Genomic DNA, 13,151 nt, shown 5'->3' with positions numbered 1-13,151 from the left:
AGTTTTATCCCAGAATGGAAATGCAAGAACACTCTATCCACAAAAATGGACCAGCTGGTGCCATTTCACAAATACTCTCATCCAAAAGGGTTCTCTTATATGAGTAAACTCTAGACATCTATGTTGAACACAAACCTAGTATGAATCAACCTCAACCATCCAGTCCTGACCTTCTCCTTCATGAGTTTTACTTATTCTTCTAGATATTACTGTTTAAAGCCTTTCCATGGTTTATAGCACGTTACTCCACACTTTCTTTAGTTTCCAATGCCAGGTCCTAAATAAAGACCAAAAAAACACTTCAAACAACTTAATCCTTCCTAGAAAAGGCTGTTAGCGTTCAAAGATGACATTACATCAAAAGCAAAGGTTAAACTCCAGAATGCATTCTTTGAATGAAGTAACAAAAGCTCTATTATACCCTTTGATCACTTGAGCTCACCTGTAGGAAATGTTACACCTTTTTATTAAACTGTTGAATTGTCTTTGCTGTACAAGCTGGAGACATTCTTGACAGGCTTAAAGTCGTTAACACCTCAGAGGAATGCTCAGCAGAGCCTATAATACCCTCTCCTGTTGATGCACGTCCATACAGCAACTCTATAGTTCCCTAACATCCCAGGCACTCTTTCCTCTTGATCTTTGTGTAACAAATTTATTGAAATGAGTGAAATAATAGCATACTGTCAAAATTCTCCATGACACAGATGTGCACAGTAAAATATTTGATGGTTACAAATAAAAAACCCTAGCACTAAATTAGCAAACTCATTGAATTACCATGACACATTTGTAAAATAAATCACCAGTTAATCACAGTTTTAAAAAAAACCCCAAACATCTTTGCATTTTTTATTGGTGTCTGGCCAGTACATTTACCACTGCCCATTACCAACTACAGTATACACAGTCAATCCATCTTCCATTCACATAAAATACATTCATATTCTCACACAATAGACACCCCCCCTTGTACTTTCGTATTCTCTCTAGAAATACCTACTTATATGTAAGTGTATAGGCATGCAAGTATGGCTTATTAAAATAAGACTAAAGATCAACACTGTATCTTTGGTTTCTCTTCTTTTAAAGATTTCGTTATACATTTATTTTGTTTTAGAAGTAGAGCCAACTATAAACATGCCTTCTCTTAAAAATAGATAAATAAATAAATAAATAAGCTTATAAGGATTTTCTGGCAATCCAGACTGCTATTTAGTTCTAATATCTTCAGCAATGAACAGCTGAAAGCTATTTTCCCCCAGCCTCAGTGGATCCTTTGTTTCCTTTTATTCCTTCAGTTCTTTTGCAGAGCTCATCTCTTCATGCTTAAACAATATTTTTATAAAGACTAGCATTCCTACATGGATGCAGTCTCTCAGACACACAGAGAACTAGGAGCTGATTCTCCTCTTCTTCTCAAGTTGTACCGTATATACATTATTTCTTACATGTCACAAAGCTTTTGAATATTTCTAATACACTTCGCACTTCAGGTTCTGAGACATCTTCTGCTGGATAAGCACTCATATACATGAAAGCTTACTGCCAGACCATCACTACATACACATACAAAAAGAATTCTTACATAGCAATGAATGCTATGAGACAGCTAAGAAACACGGCGCAAACAACTACCAAATATAAATGATGGTAGATTTTAAAAAGAACATGTATCCTTTAAAAAAGGAAATGTGCATGCTCTCTGTATTGTAGCCAAAGCCCCATACACAAGCTAAGGTAATCATCAAAAACTAAGTTTACATCCTTCTTTCATACTTGACCTATGATTTTCTTAGAGAACTTTTGACTTACTCATGCTTCTATTCTTGGCCTATTTAGAGATAACTATTCAGTGGAGGCTTACAGTGAGCTTCTGGATCTTAATCCTGTTGTCTCGATTAGTCTCTCTAATGATTACACAGTTTGATTGCCTCAGAGGGAGGTGGAGAAGAATGGGGTAGAGGGAAGGGAGCAGTTTGTATAGTCCCCATTAGCTTCTGATTACAGGAAAAACAAGATAGTGTCATGTTGGCTGAGTTCAGTGGGGAGGAAGGCAACGTGCCTTAGAATAATTCTGTACAATCAAGAGATTAGAAGGATTAAATGTAACCAAACCTTTCCTAAAACAGAAGGATGAGCAATATGTTTTTAAATGGTAAACACTGCCTAATTTGTTGACTCATTTGTGAGATAGTCTACTAACACAGTGAGCACTAGTAAGAGTAAAGCGGCTGCCACCTGTACCTGTTTCTCTGTTGGATCATGTGGAACGGATTTAGGATTGCTGTGCCTATCCGACTTTGTTCACTGAAGATTTATCTCTCTGTCCCACCCCCGACTTAAGTGGGCAATAAAAACTGAGTATTTTCTAAAACTATGAATTTTTCTGTACCTGAGGGTAACTAGAATGAATGAGTAAAAGCTACCTCACTTGGAAGAATTTTTCATCAGCAGTTTCTTCTTAGGTTTTGAGTGATTTAGAATTTGTATTTTTCATAAAATTTGAAAATGGCTTTCATAACAATTCAGCCAGGAAAAAAACCCCCACCATAAATTTCTTTGCCAATTTCCTTTGAAAAATTATACAATGCAAAAATAAGCCTAATAGACTTTTCATTTTTCTTTTTTTGATCCCTTTTTAAGTTAACAATTAATGTTTTCCTTATTTCATTTTATGAAAATAGCTCATTATTTGCAGTGTCATATGGAAATTCTTCTACTTCAAATATTTTCGGTTTCTGGAGAATAATTGCATCTTCTCTGTAATCATGCTGCTGTCGGATGCAAAAAGCAAGTTTCACTCTGCCCAGAGAAGCCCTTTTCAGTTCCCACAAGATCACTACTACTAGAAATAATATTCACACCAGTGAAAAAACAGAAACATATCCAGTGCTATCCTCCTCTAAAAGCTCATAGAAGGTGGTGGCTTAAACTGAGAACGGCAGCTCCTCTGACTGGAAAAAACACGTCCCTTCCTTACCAAGCACTTTAGTCTGTGCTGCTTACACTTTTAAAAGTCATTTATCCCCACTAATGTCAGCCGGCTTTTCCCTTACAGTCACAGCTTTCAGCAGAGAGGGGTAACTGCAGTGAAGTATGCAAGCTGCATGATCCTAGGGGTTAGGGAAAGCAGTTGTAATTCCCTTCTACAAAAGCAGTAACACCAGAAGAGTGGAGGAGCTGTGCCCTGTCAATTGCTATTCTCACACCATTAAAATAAAGATGTTCAGTGAGACTTTATAAGGAGTTCAGGTAATTGGTTTAAGACTATGTATCATGTCAACAGAACTCAGTAACACAGTGTCTGTAAGGAGAGAGAATAACTTTTATGAGGTCAGACAGTGTAGCTAGAAAACACAAACAAATTTCTGAAGTCCTTCATCAGATGAAATACAGGAGCTCTTGGTTTCCAAACTTGTTTTAGCCCATATAACTCCATTTGCAACCAACTCAAAGATCTAAAAATGAAGGTAACAGCAGACGAAAACTGAAAGTTTACAGCTCAAGTAGGCACATGGGCTGAGGCTCACAACAAACTCAGACACAGACCGGAAAAAAAATTTAATTGCTCTTGGCTTCAGATACCTGGCCTTCAGTCATCAGGATGAGTCTCAGATTAGCATTCCCAGATTAGTTTACTTCATAAGCACTGTGCTTATCATAGAATCATAGAATGGTTTGGGTTGGGATGGACCTTTAAAGGTCATCTAGTCCAATGAGCAGGGACATCTTCCACTAGATCAGGTCGCTCAGAGCCCCGTCCAACCTGACCTTGAATGTTTCCAGGGATGGGGCACCTACCACCTCTCTGGGCAACCTGTTCCCCACCCTCATTGTATAGAACATGCACCCTTCTTGTGGGGAGCTCAGCCTTATTTGGAAAAGTAAATGTATAGGCAGTAGCTGAATTAAGGATCTGAAAGATCAGGTTAAGATGGAAGTTTTAACAAAAGGAAAATGGTGTTTTCCAAATAGTCAGCCCAAAGTTGGATTGTTTTCCACATCATTTGTTCAGCAACCTTAGTAATCAGTAAAGGAGTTTAAGGATTCTTTTGACACATTATTCATCACAAGCAGAAACTAGAAAGTCATAACATTAAAAAAAAAGTTAGTTGCCCTAGGCATGTTTTAGCTTACTGTCAGCTCAGTCTGTTCTAGTGTTTCACTTGTAATAGCTCCCTTGCTGTTACTTATGACTAATAACAATAAAATATTAACAAAATAGTTTTGCTTGGTGGTGACTCTAGAGATAGGAATGAAAGCTGTTGTTGTGTCCTTTGTTTTGTTTCAAGTCTGACAACTACTTTTGCTCCCATTACCACTGTATCGTTTCGGTGCGGAAAGGATCAGCGACCGCAGTAGCACCATATTCCTGGCTGGTGTGAGAATAAACAGGCCAGTATGCTCCCACCTTAGGAGGAATTTGTTTTCCTGTCGCGTTTCTTCCTCCTCAACTTGAACTCCTCAACATCCTCCAGCTTTTCCAGCTTCCTCCCCGATGCTAGAAGACGCGGTGAGACTTTTTGCCCTTCAGCTGCCTCTCTGCCTGTGTTTGAACTCCCTTTCATCTCTTCCAGCTCCTTCTGCACTCAGTCTTCCTCCAGCCGCAGCCCCCAACGCGGCGACGCGTCGCGGAGCCTGCGGAGTGATGATTTCTTCACCAGCCAACCCTCTCCTGCTCCGTACTGCGGCAATGAATGCGAAAGGTTTGCCAGTTCTCAGAAGGCACTCCCATAAAATGACCCCAAAATATCTGACAGATTACATTGGAAATTTGTAAAAATATGTTTTTATTTGATTGGAATTACTGCTTGCTTATAATGATGCCTACAGGCTGTAGGTGAGATCGGGCACCATCTCTACCCATGGTAATAAACAGCCCTCAATGCAGAGTGTGCAGTATAACCTTAATCAGACCAAAGTTAAGGGAAGCAGATACTATGATTCTTATTATCTCATTTCACTCCAAGGTACAGCTGAGTTTGTTCAAAATCTTTGGCAACTGCAGCAGAAGTGTTCAGGCAGTACAATGAGCTTGGTGCTGTGTATAGTGAAATGAGTTTGTACCATTTTCATGTTGCGTTGCAAAAGCTTCATGTGGTTCTAGTACTTACAGAATTACAGTCTATGTGTTTCAGCACTGGTACCTTATGAACTAACAAGGGATCTGCTAAAGCGTTCTTGAACATTTCATTCAAACTAAATTCCCTGATAAGGTTAAGTTTCATTTCTTTAAATAAACCAAGGTCTATGTTTTGAATTCCTTGGGTGATGTCACATGAATGTACAATTTTATGGGCAAGCTAGGATGGGTTCTTAGAATGAGAACAAAGAAAATTAAAAAGAGAAAACAAAATATAGCTTGAAAAAGTCAGGCACTAACCATCAGCTAATATTGAGGTTCACTTTTACATTTTCTGTGTAATTTGTAGCCTGTCATTAAAACCAAATGATCCTTTAAAATCTGTTTTGCAAACAATGTGACAAGATTAGACAAGATTTGTGATCATAGAGAGATCCCCATCTGTCCTAATGCTGTGGTCCTCATCTCTTCAAGGTATTTTAATTTCCGTAGTTTGTCCTCTCAGACTTTTGTATTCTGGTGCTTTTTTAATGCTAACACCAGTCGACTCCAGATTGCAATATCCCTTGGCATTACAGTGGTGATATGATTCACATTACCACTGGCAGGTTATCTCAGGATAATTGTATAATTAACTTAGTGTGTAATTACCACTGTTGCCAGCAACTTGTTATATGATTCCCACCTTGTTACCACAAAGTAGCACATGTTGGTTTTGACACAGTCAGACCCTGTGGTGTTTGAAGGCTTGTGAACTTCATGATGTCTGGAGGGCTTGCAAGCTAGTTTGTCATAGCTGGGAGCCTAAAGTGGGAGCTGAGTCAACCTGAGGAGGACCACCATACTTAAATGAATAACGGCAATCTCTCTAACCTCCAAAACATAATATTTCTGTGAATAAATTATACATTCTTAACAATAAATAAATTCTGGATACATGGAAGCTTCTATCAGTTAGGAGAATTTCGACACATGTGGATATGCTAAGCACTGCATATGTCACAGTATGCTGGTGTTTAAATTTTTCTAGGTGTTTCTTTTTTATATACTACAATGTCCATACTTCTCCACATTGTCTGTTCTTTGCTCCTGTTTTCAACCTGCTTATTTTTTCTTAAGGTTTCTACTCCATGTCTCTAGCCATTTTGTTTCATTCACTCATTGCGAAGAATTTTCAAACACAGGATTTTCAACCCAATTCAAGAAGAGGCAAATGCAGTCTTCTCCTCCCACATGCTTCTACAGAAACCAGGAGGGGAAAAAAAAGTGTCCCCAGTGCTTCACTACAAATATGGCACTCTTTAAACACCAGTTGTCATCAGTAAGACCAGTGTTTTCATTTTTTTACGCATGGATCATTTTGTTCCAGCTCTGTTCAGTTCTGCTAAATACTGAAAGGATATAGGAACTCCTTTCAGTTCAAACTGACAAACTTTCCCAACATCCCTGGATTGAACAAGCATTTAATTGCCTATAACCAGACCAAACATTGACATAAATGTGGATTACATCTGCAGATCAGTAGCAGAAGCAGAGGTAGGACAGATCTACTGGGTGATCTGGGAGTTAATCAGCTTTGGTTTTTATGCCAGCACGTGACACTGTTTGCTTCAATTTCTTAGGCTGAAGGCCAGGGATACCTGTTCTAAACCATCCTTTTGAACTTCCCTGAGAATGCTGAACAAATTACACTGGCTATGACCACATCATTTTTATATATAAATAGTTAGAATTGAATCTGGATTCAGATGAGACCAAAACCACTTTTCCTACTGAAGACTTCTCCAGCGAGACAGGCCAGAAGGTTGATGTTCACTATTGTTTAAGTATCTGCCAAACTGCAGCTTTAATATTAATGGCTTATTCAGGTCATGCCATTTCTTAACGTTTTTGGGGTTTTTTTTGTACCATCCTCTATGATATTTATGCTAATGGCCAAATGCTTTCAGTGAACCTAATTTCCAGCTTCAGTGAAATAACTTCTACACATCTAATTTAAAAAGTAGAACACTTAATTTAAACAGAATATACATAAAAGGTTTTTTTTCTCTTTTGCCTTATAATGCTATTGTTAAGCCTGAATCAGATATGAAATCTAAGCTTGTTACTGGGAAAAAAAATCCATTCACATTCAAAGTTTAATGTTACTCAGCTTTCCATACAATCACTGCAATAACACTTTATCTGCCTATTATGAGTGTCCTTGACAGAATGTTCGCAGAGCTAATCATTTACAGAAAAAATCAGAAATGAGGGTGAGAGGATATGTATATGTGTGTGTGTATATATCTATATATATGTACACGTGTGTGTATGTGTGTGTACATACAAGCATATGCACACTTGGAGTTCATTTTTTTTTCTGCTCTGGACATGTGCAGCTTCCCACCAAAACCATAAGAAGTTACTATAACCTAAGGAGGGAAACCAGGGCTTCTGGATTCAGTTACATTTTTAAATTCTTACAATTACTTAAATTGTTTTGAAATTCTTAAAATACCAACCATTGTTGTGTACTGATTCACTACCTGTATTAAAGAAAATATTGTTGTCAAATATAATCCTACTCTTTATGGTGAAACCATATAACCAAGCAACAAAAACTTTCAGAAAGTTATGACTTCCTTCAGCTATTTACAGCTACTGGCCTAATGTACATTCTGGTACAGCTTCTTTTTTAACCTCTTAATGAAACCTAACACTGGAGATCGGAGTCTAGCTCCTTAAAACTGCAGCTTACAGGTGCATTAATCTTTTAACCCCTTGAGGCACACTGAACATCAATTACACAGTGCCGTTGCCCAGAGGTGAGATATGTGAGCTGGAGCTGAAGACAGACTACAGCAGCGGCATCTCACACACAGATCATGAACAATCCATCTTCTTCAGGGTGTGGGGGCAGAACAACTTCAGAAAGCCATCAGCGCGTAATACGGTATGTGAGCGCATTCGCGGCTAAAACTAACTTGTCGCACAAGGAAGAGCTCGCAAATCATCCTGACCTTCCTGACCCCACGCAATCTGCTGCTGAGGAGCACGGGCTGTTAAAGAGCCTCGCAAGGTCCACACAAAAGGAGCAAAAAGGGACTCTTATAACAGCCTTGGATTTCTCAGAGCATCCAGCTTAGCAGGAGGATGGAAGGTAAATAACAGCACCAAAACTGAGAGTCACCATTGGCATTGCTTAAAGACAAGACAGGCCCACTCTCAGAAAAAAAAGAAAAAAAAAAAAAAAAAAAAGGAAAATCAGCTCAAAAAACATGATATGAATTCCTTGCTATTGAGATTTCCCAGCAGTTGTGAATAGTAAAAAGTGAGCTTTTCCTACATAATAAGGCTCTTGTGGAAACTGCAATAACTGTGTACCTCCTCTACATGTTCTGCCAGGCGCTAAGTTTGATCTTAAGGTGTTTAGAGGTTAAGAAAGTAAGAATCTTATTGTTTTAGGAAGTAGAAATCTAAAACATACAGAGTGGTTCTTATGAACTTCAGCTTGCTTAAGGATAGATAGAACTGGTGCCATCACTTTTAAGGTCATCCAGTACTCCCTGTTATAGGACTAGCTGCTTTTGTCACGAATATATGTGCACCTTTCATGAGCAGCTACCTGCAATTTCATCAAGGCTCGCCTTGATGCTATGACATGCCATCTCTTCAAAAACTCACCAAAGCAGCCAGTTCAAGAAACCTCTAAAACTCTGAATAAAGGATGCATTGACTGAATAAGCATAACACTGAAGAAGGATAACAATATACTAAGGGACGTGTTAGAGTATGACAATTGCATTTCTCAAAGATTTTCACTGAGGCATCCTGGGGCTGAAGAAAGGGAATAAGTAGCCAGGAACCAACGCTGGTGTCAAGCTCCAGTACTAAGAGTTTATTATGTGCTTTTTACTGCTCCTCTATTTCTATTGGACAGCATAACATGGAAGTAAAGGAAGTCTGAACCCATCTGTGTTCAATATTTTACGTATCTTGATACCTATTGCACAGCAAATGAACTATCAAAATAAGTGCACAGTACTGGGTGATTTCTTTCTTCAGAAAATACTGGGTACACCTCTTCTTGTTGCAATTTTTTGTTGAGGTTGGTATTTACTACCTGCTCAATTCCTTCTGTGAACAGGCTTACTCTAAACTCCTTTGAAATTCTTGGTTCATCTGACATTGCTATCTTCTGTGTTTCAACAATGTTTCCCATTTTAGAGATATCCTTTGATATAAGTAATGCTCTATGCTGGCTGACTGTGTAAAGGCATAAACATTTCTCTAGTTATCAGATAGTAAAGCTGCTACTGTAAAAGTCCATTATCTCCTTCTGTTTGTTTGCCACAAGTCTGACTATTGTCTGTGACAGCCTTGAGTCAGACGAGGTGTCTGCTCCTGCTCACCATCATCAACACCCTTCACAGGAGGCAGAAGTTTTCAGAAAGCAAACCAAGGTCCATGGTTTGTGGGCCTGCCCAAAGTTTCTCAGGAGCATAGGCAAAACCAAATTTGTCTTCTTCAAGATAAGGAACAAGTAACTGTTTTCATGCACAGGGTGGTAAAATTCATTTTTTATTGCAGCAAAGCAGGTGCCATCTTCTGCTCATGCTCAGTCTCTGCTTAAAGCTGGCCGCAGTTATCTCTGCCTACCATTTCCACTCTTGCCTTCATTTGCAGCCTATCAGTATTTTAAGTACCTGAACAAAGGCATGAAATATTTAGGCATTTGCTTCAACTTTATAACCAAAGAATTAAATGCAGTAAATAAACACTGACTTTAGTAAAGCTCAAACATTACATAGATTATAGCTAAACATTACATAGATTAAAGCTCTTCCTAGATTCAGTATGTTGCAGATGCAGAAGCTTGCTGTGCTTGCAAAATAACTTTGCACGATCACAACCTTTATTCAAGGAGGAGAAAGACCAGACTGAAGTTGGATATTTTGCACACACGTAAACAGACTTGAACCTGGCAGCAGCAGTGCCAGCCTTGCTGCAGTTTGTGCAGTCGCTGATTTTAGTAGGGCCAGGGTCTCATTCCCTCTTTTTTAGAAAATAATTGGAGGGGTTGGCAGCATCTTTCACTAATGGAGAAGTAAGGGAGAGCCTTGGCTCCATTAGATCTTTAACTTCTAGATAGATAAAGCTAATCTAAAATAGGCTCCCTCTATACTTAATGGATCCAGATAGGTATCTCCAGAGGGTGTTTCATCCCACCTAGTTTTGATGTATACCAAGGAAGAACTGCCCTCAGGAGATGCATGTTTTTCTGTGCTGATTATAGAGAGAATACAAATGACTAGTGCATTTAGAAGTCTAGCTTTCAGATAGCTAACTTTACATTAAACAAATACCACTCTGAATAGATATTAGGAGGTAGATATTTTATAAAGTCTTGTGATCTCACTTCCAAAATGAAAATAAAAATGCAGAATAAACAAGTTATGTATTAAAAATGCTGTATAGATGCATGCAAAGAAGGTAATGGGTCTCTCCCAACACCATTAACTTTTCCTTAACATGCTAGATAACACTTATTTCTTTGGTCAGCCAGAGCAAAGCATTTCTATGCTATATTATCTATAAAGCCACACAGCTAGAGTAATATTCATTGCCTTCATACATAGGGACTTACATAGTACCTTCAGTGTCTGGGTCTCAGAACATCTTACAAACATTAATGAATTTAACTTCCCTGTGAGCAAAATAGCATTATTGTATTTCCTATATAGCCATTGAAACTATAGCAGCACACATGGGATAGATTCTAGTGCCTGAGAACTAAAAAGTTTCATTTAATGTTCACCCTATGAATGTAAATGTGAAACAAAGACTTTTGAAAGCTGCTTTCTGGAGGAAATGGTTCTTGGCAGCAGTGCCAAAATTACAACCGTCTCTCATTTTTGTGCAACCTGTGATTGGCAATTATCATAGAACAGAAGATTAAAATCAGACATGCTGAGATACTTTAAAATCTTGTCAAATGAAGAAATATATTTTTAAGGCAGTTTGGAGGAAAGCTTGCAACTTAATACGTGACATATTGCCTTTTCCATCATAGTACACCATGCATAGTATGGTGAGTGTATATCTTAAGACTAGTTGGGAAACAGGTGTCATCATTATTTTTAAAATGTTTACTTTTTGAACACAGTGTTTATTCTGAATTACAATAAAAACTATTCTTGAAAACTTTTTTCTAAAATATTGTACCTGTACTAATGAAAAAAATGTCATTTAAAGTGCCAAAAACCCCTTTACAGTTGTATACGATTAGATAAGTATGTATTCTGTACATTATATAATGTGCATGTCTATAAATATATGCATATGTCCAGAGAGACATAGATAAGAGGAAAAAGCCAGTAACACTGGAGACTGTGTTAGAATTTTCAGGAGATTGTGGTTTATTATTTTGATCGTTGAGAAATTTTTCTAATAACTTTCTACAAGCATATAACTCACTTAGGGAAGAACATTTCAAAGTCTATTTCATGAACTTGTGCCTTGAAGTTTCACAAGTACTTTGTATTTTGAAGAAGAAATTTTTTCACAATAGTATTGACTAGCCTGGAGTGCTTTATTTATTGAATGAAAACATCAGATTGTTCAGTCACTTAGTTGTTAAATCCTTTAATGGTTTTATTAAAAGGATCATTCTCTAATTTATGAAAGTAGACGAGACTCTTTCAATGTGAATTCTTTACATATATGCACATCTATATGTACATGCACACGAACACAGAAATTACGTCTCTGCAGTATCTTTTATTCTTTTAATCACTGGTAAAAAGTAGACAATATCTCCATCACTATCTGCTCCAACTGTAAGAACATTCCCATCGTTAGGAACACATTAACTGTCCTCTCTCCGTAAAAAAGCATTACAGGATTTGCTTCTAAAGGTCCCTTGTGGTCCAGACAGAAATCCAGCGGCCGCCAGAGATCACTGTCAACTGTTTGGAGCCATCCATCTCAGTAGAAAATTCCCTGGTAGGCCAGCTTCTACCAAAATAAGACTGCTGAGTCCGTTTGTAGCACAGTATACACAGCCGCCATTTCCAAGACGAAATGTGAACTAGAAGTTATTTCTGGATAGTTTTGTTCCCTGTGTCTGCTCCATCACCTTACTCTGCCCAAACTTCTTCTCCCAGGTTCTTCAAAGGAGCGTTTCTCCCCTGCAAGAAGCAGGTAGTTCCCAGGAGGCTGCTCTTTCTTTCCCTGAAAGTGACATTTCTTGCCTTCCAGCTTATGGGAGAAGAATGGATAATGTTGGCTGAAGACTCAAGACAAAGAACACTGAACGTCTGAAGCATGCAAGGAGTTACAATACAGGGCATTTCTCCCTCTCAGGTTAGCAGTCTGTTGCAGCCACAGGGCTTTTCTCATCAGATGGGCTTACCTGCCTTAGCACCGCTTTTGGATCTCCATGCCAGAAATGCCTAGAAAAGTATCTACTAATTATCTGATAAATGTGTTTGTTCATGTCTGAAGTGCAGCTTATCTAATTGCCAGTGCCCTTCCTATTTTCCTCTAAGGGGTGGGTTTAGTTGAGAATTCTCCCAAAGAGCTTGCTTTTCATGTAAGTAATTATGTGCTTTGCTTGCTTGGAAGGGATATTAGCTCATCTGCCAATGGCAGCAAACAAAAAAAAAATATATTCTCAAGGAGATTCAGATCTAAAATAAAACAGAAACAAAGAATTTTGGATTTGTGGCTTTAGGCTTTATTGAAATTAACATAAAGCTAACAGTAAGGCTTGCTAGAAAGTACTAGCAGATCTGCGTTACTGGAAGTGCTGTCTTAAGGGCATAAACTTGTAAGGCCAAGTCACTAATCACCTTTGTACTTGGGAGCCAGGAGATTGAAAAGTTAATGAAAACAATCAAACAAACAAGAAAAAATTAGGTGTTATTAAGAGGGCAAACTTTTGCAAACTTTGCAAATCCCTTGGCAACAGCTTCTACATCTGAAATTCCCACTACTTGCTAGGTCCCACCAACCCAGTTTTGAGGCCCAGATGTCCCTTTCTTTATGTTTTGCAAATCTTCAGGAGCTACTATGAACCTGC

The sequence above is a fragment of the Accipiter gentilis genome, chromosome 27 (assembly GCF_929443795.1).
Source record: "Accipiter gentilis chromosome 27, bAccGen1.1, whole genome shotgun sequence".
Classification (NCBI taxonomy): Eukaryota; Metazoa; Chordata; class Aves; order Accipitriformes; family Accipitridae; genus Astur; species Astur gentilis.
Note: the sequence above shows the minus strand (reverse complement) of the source record.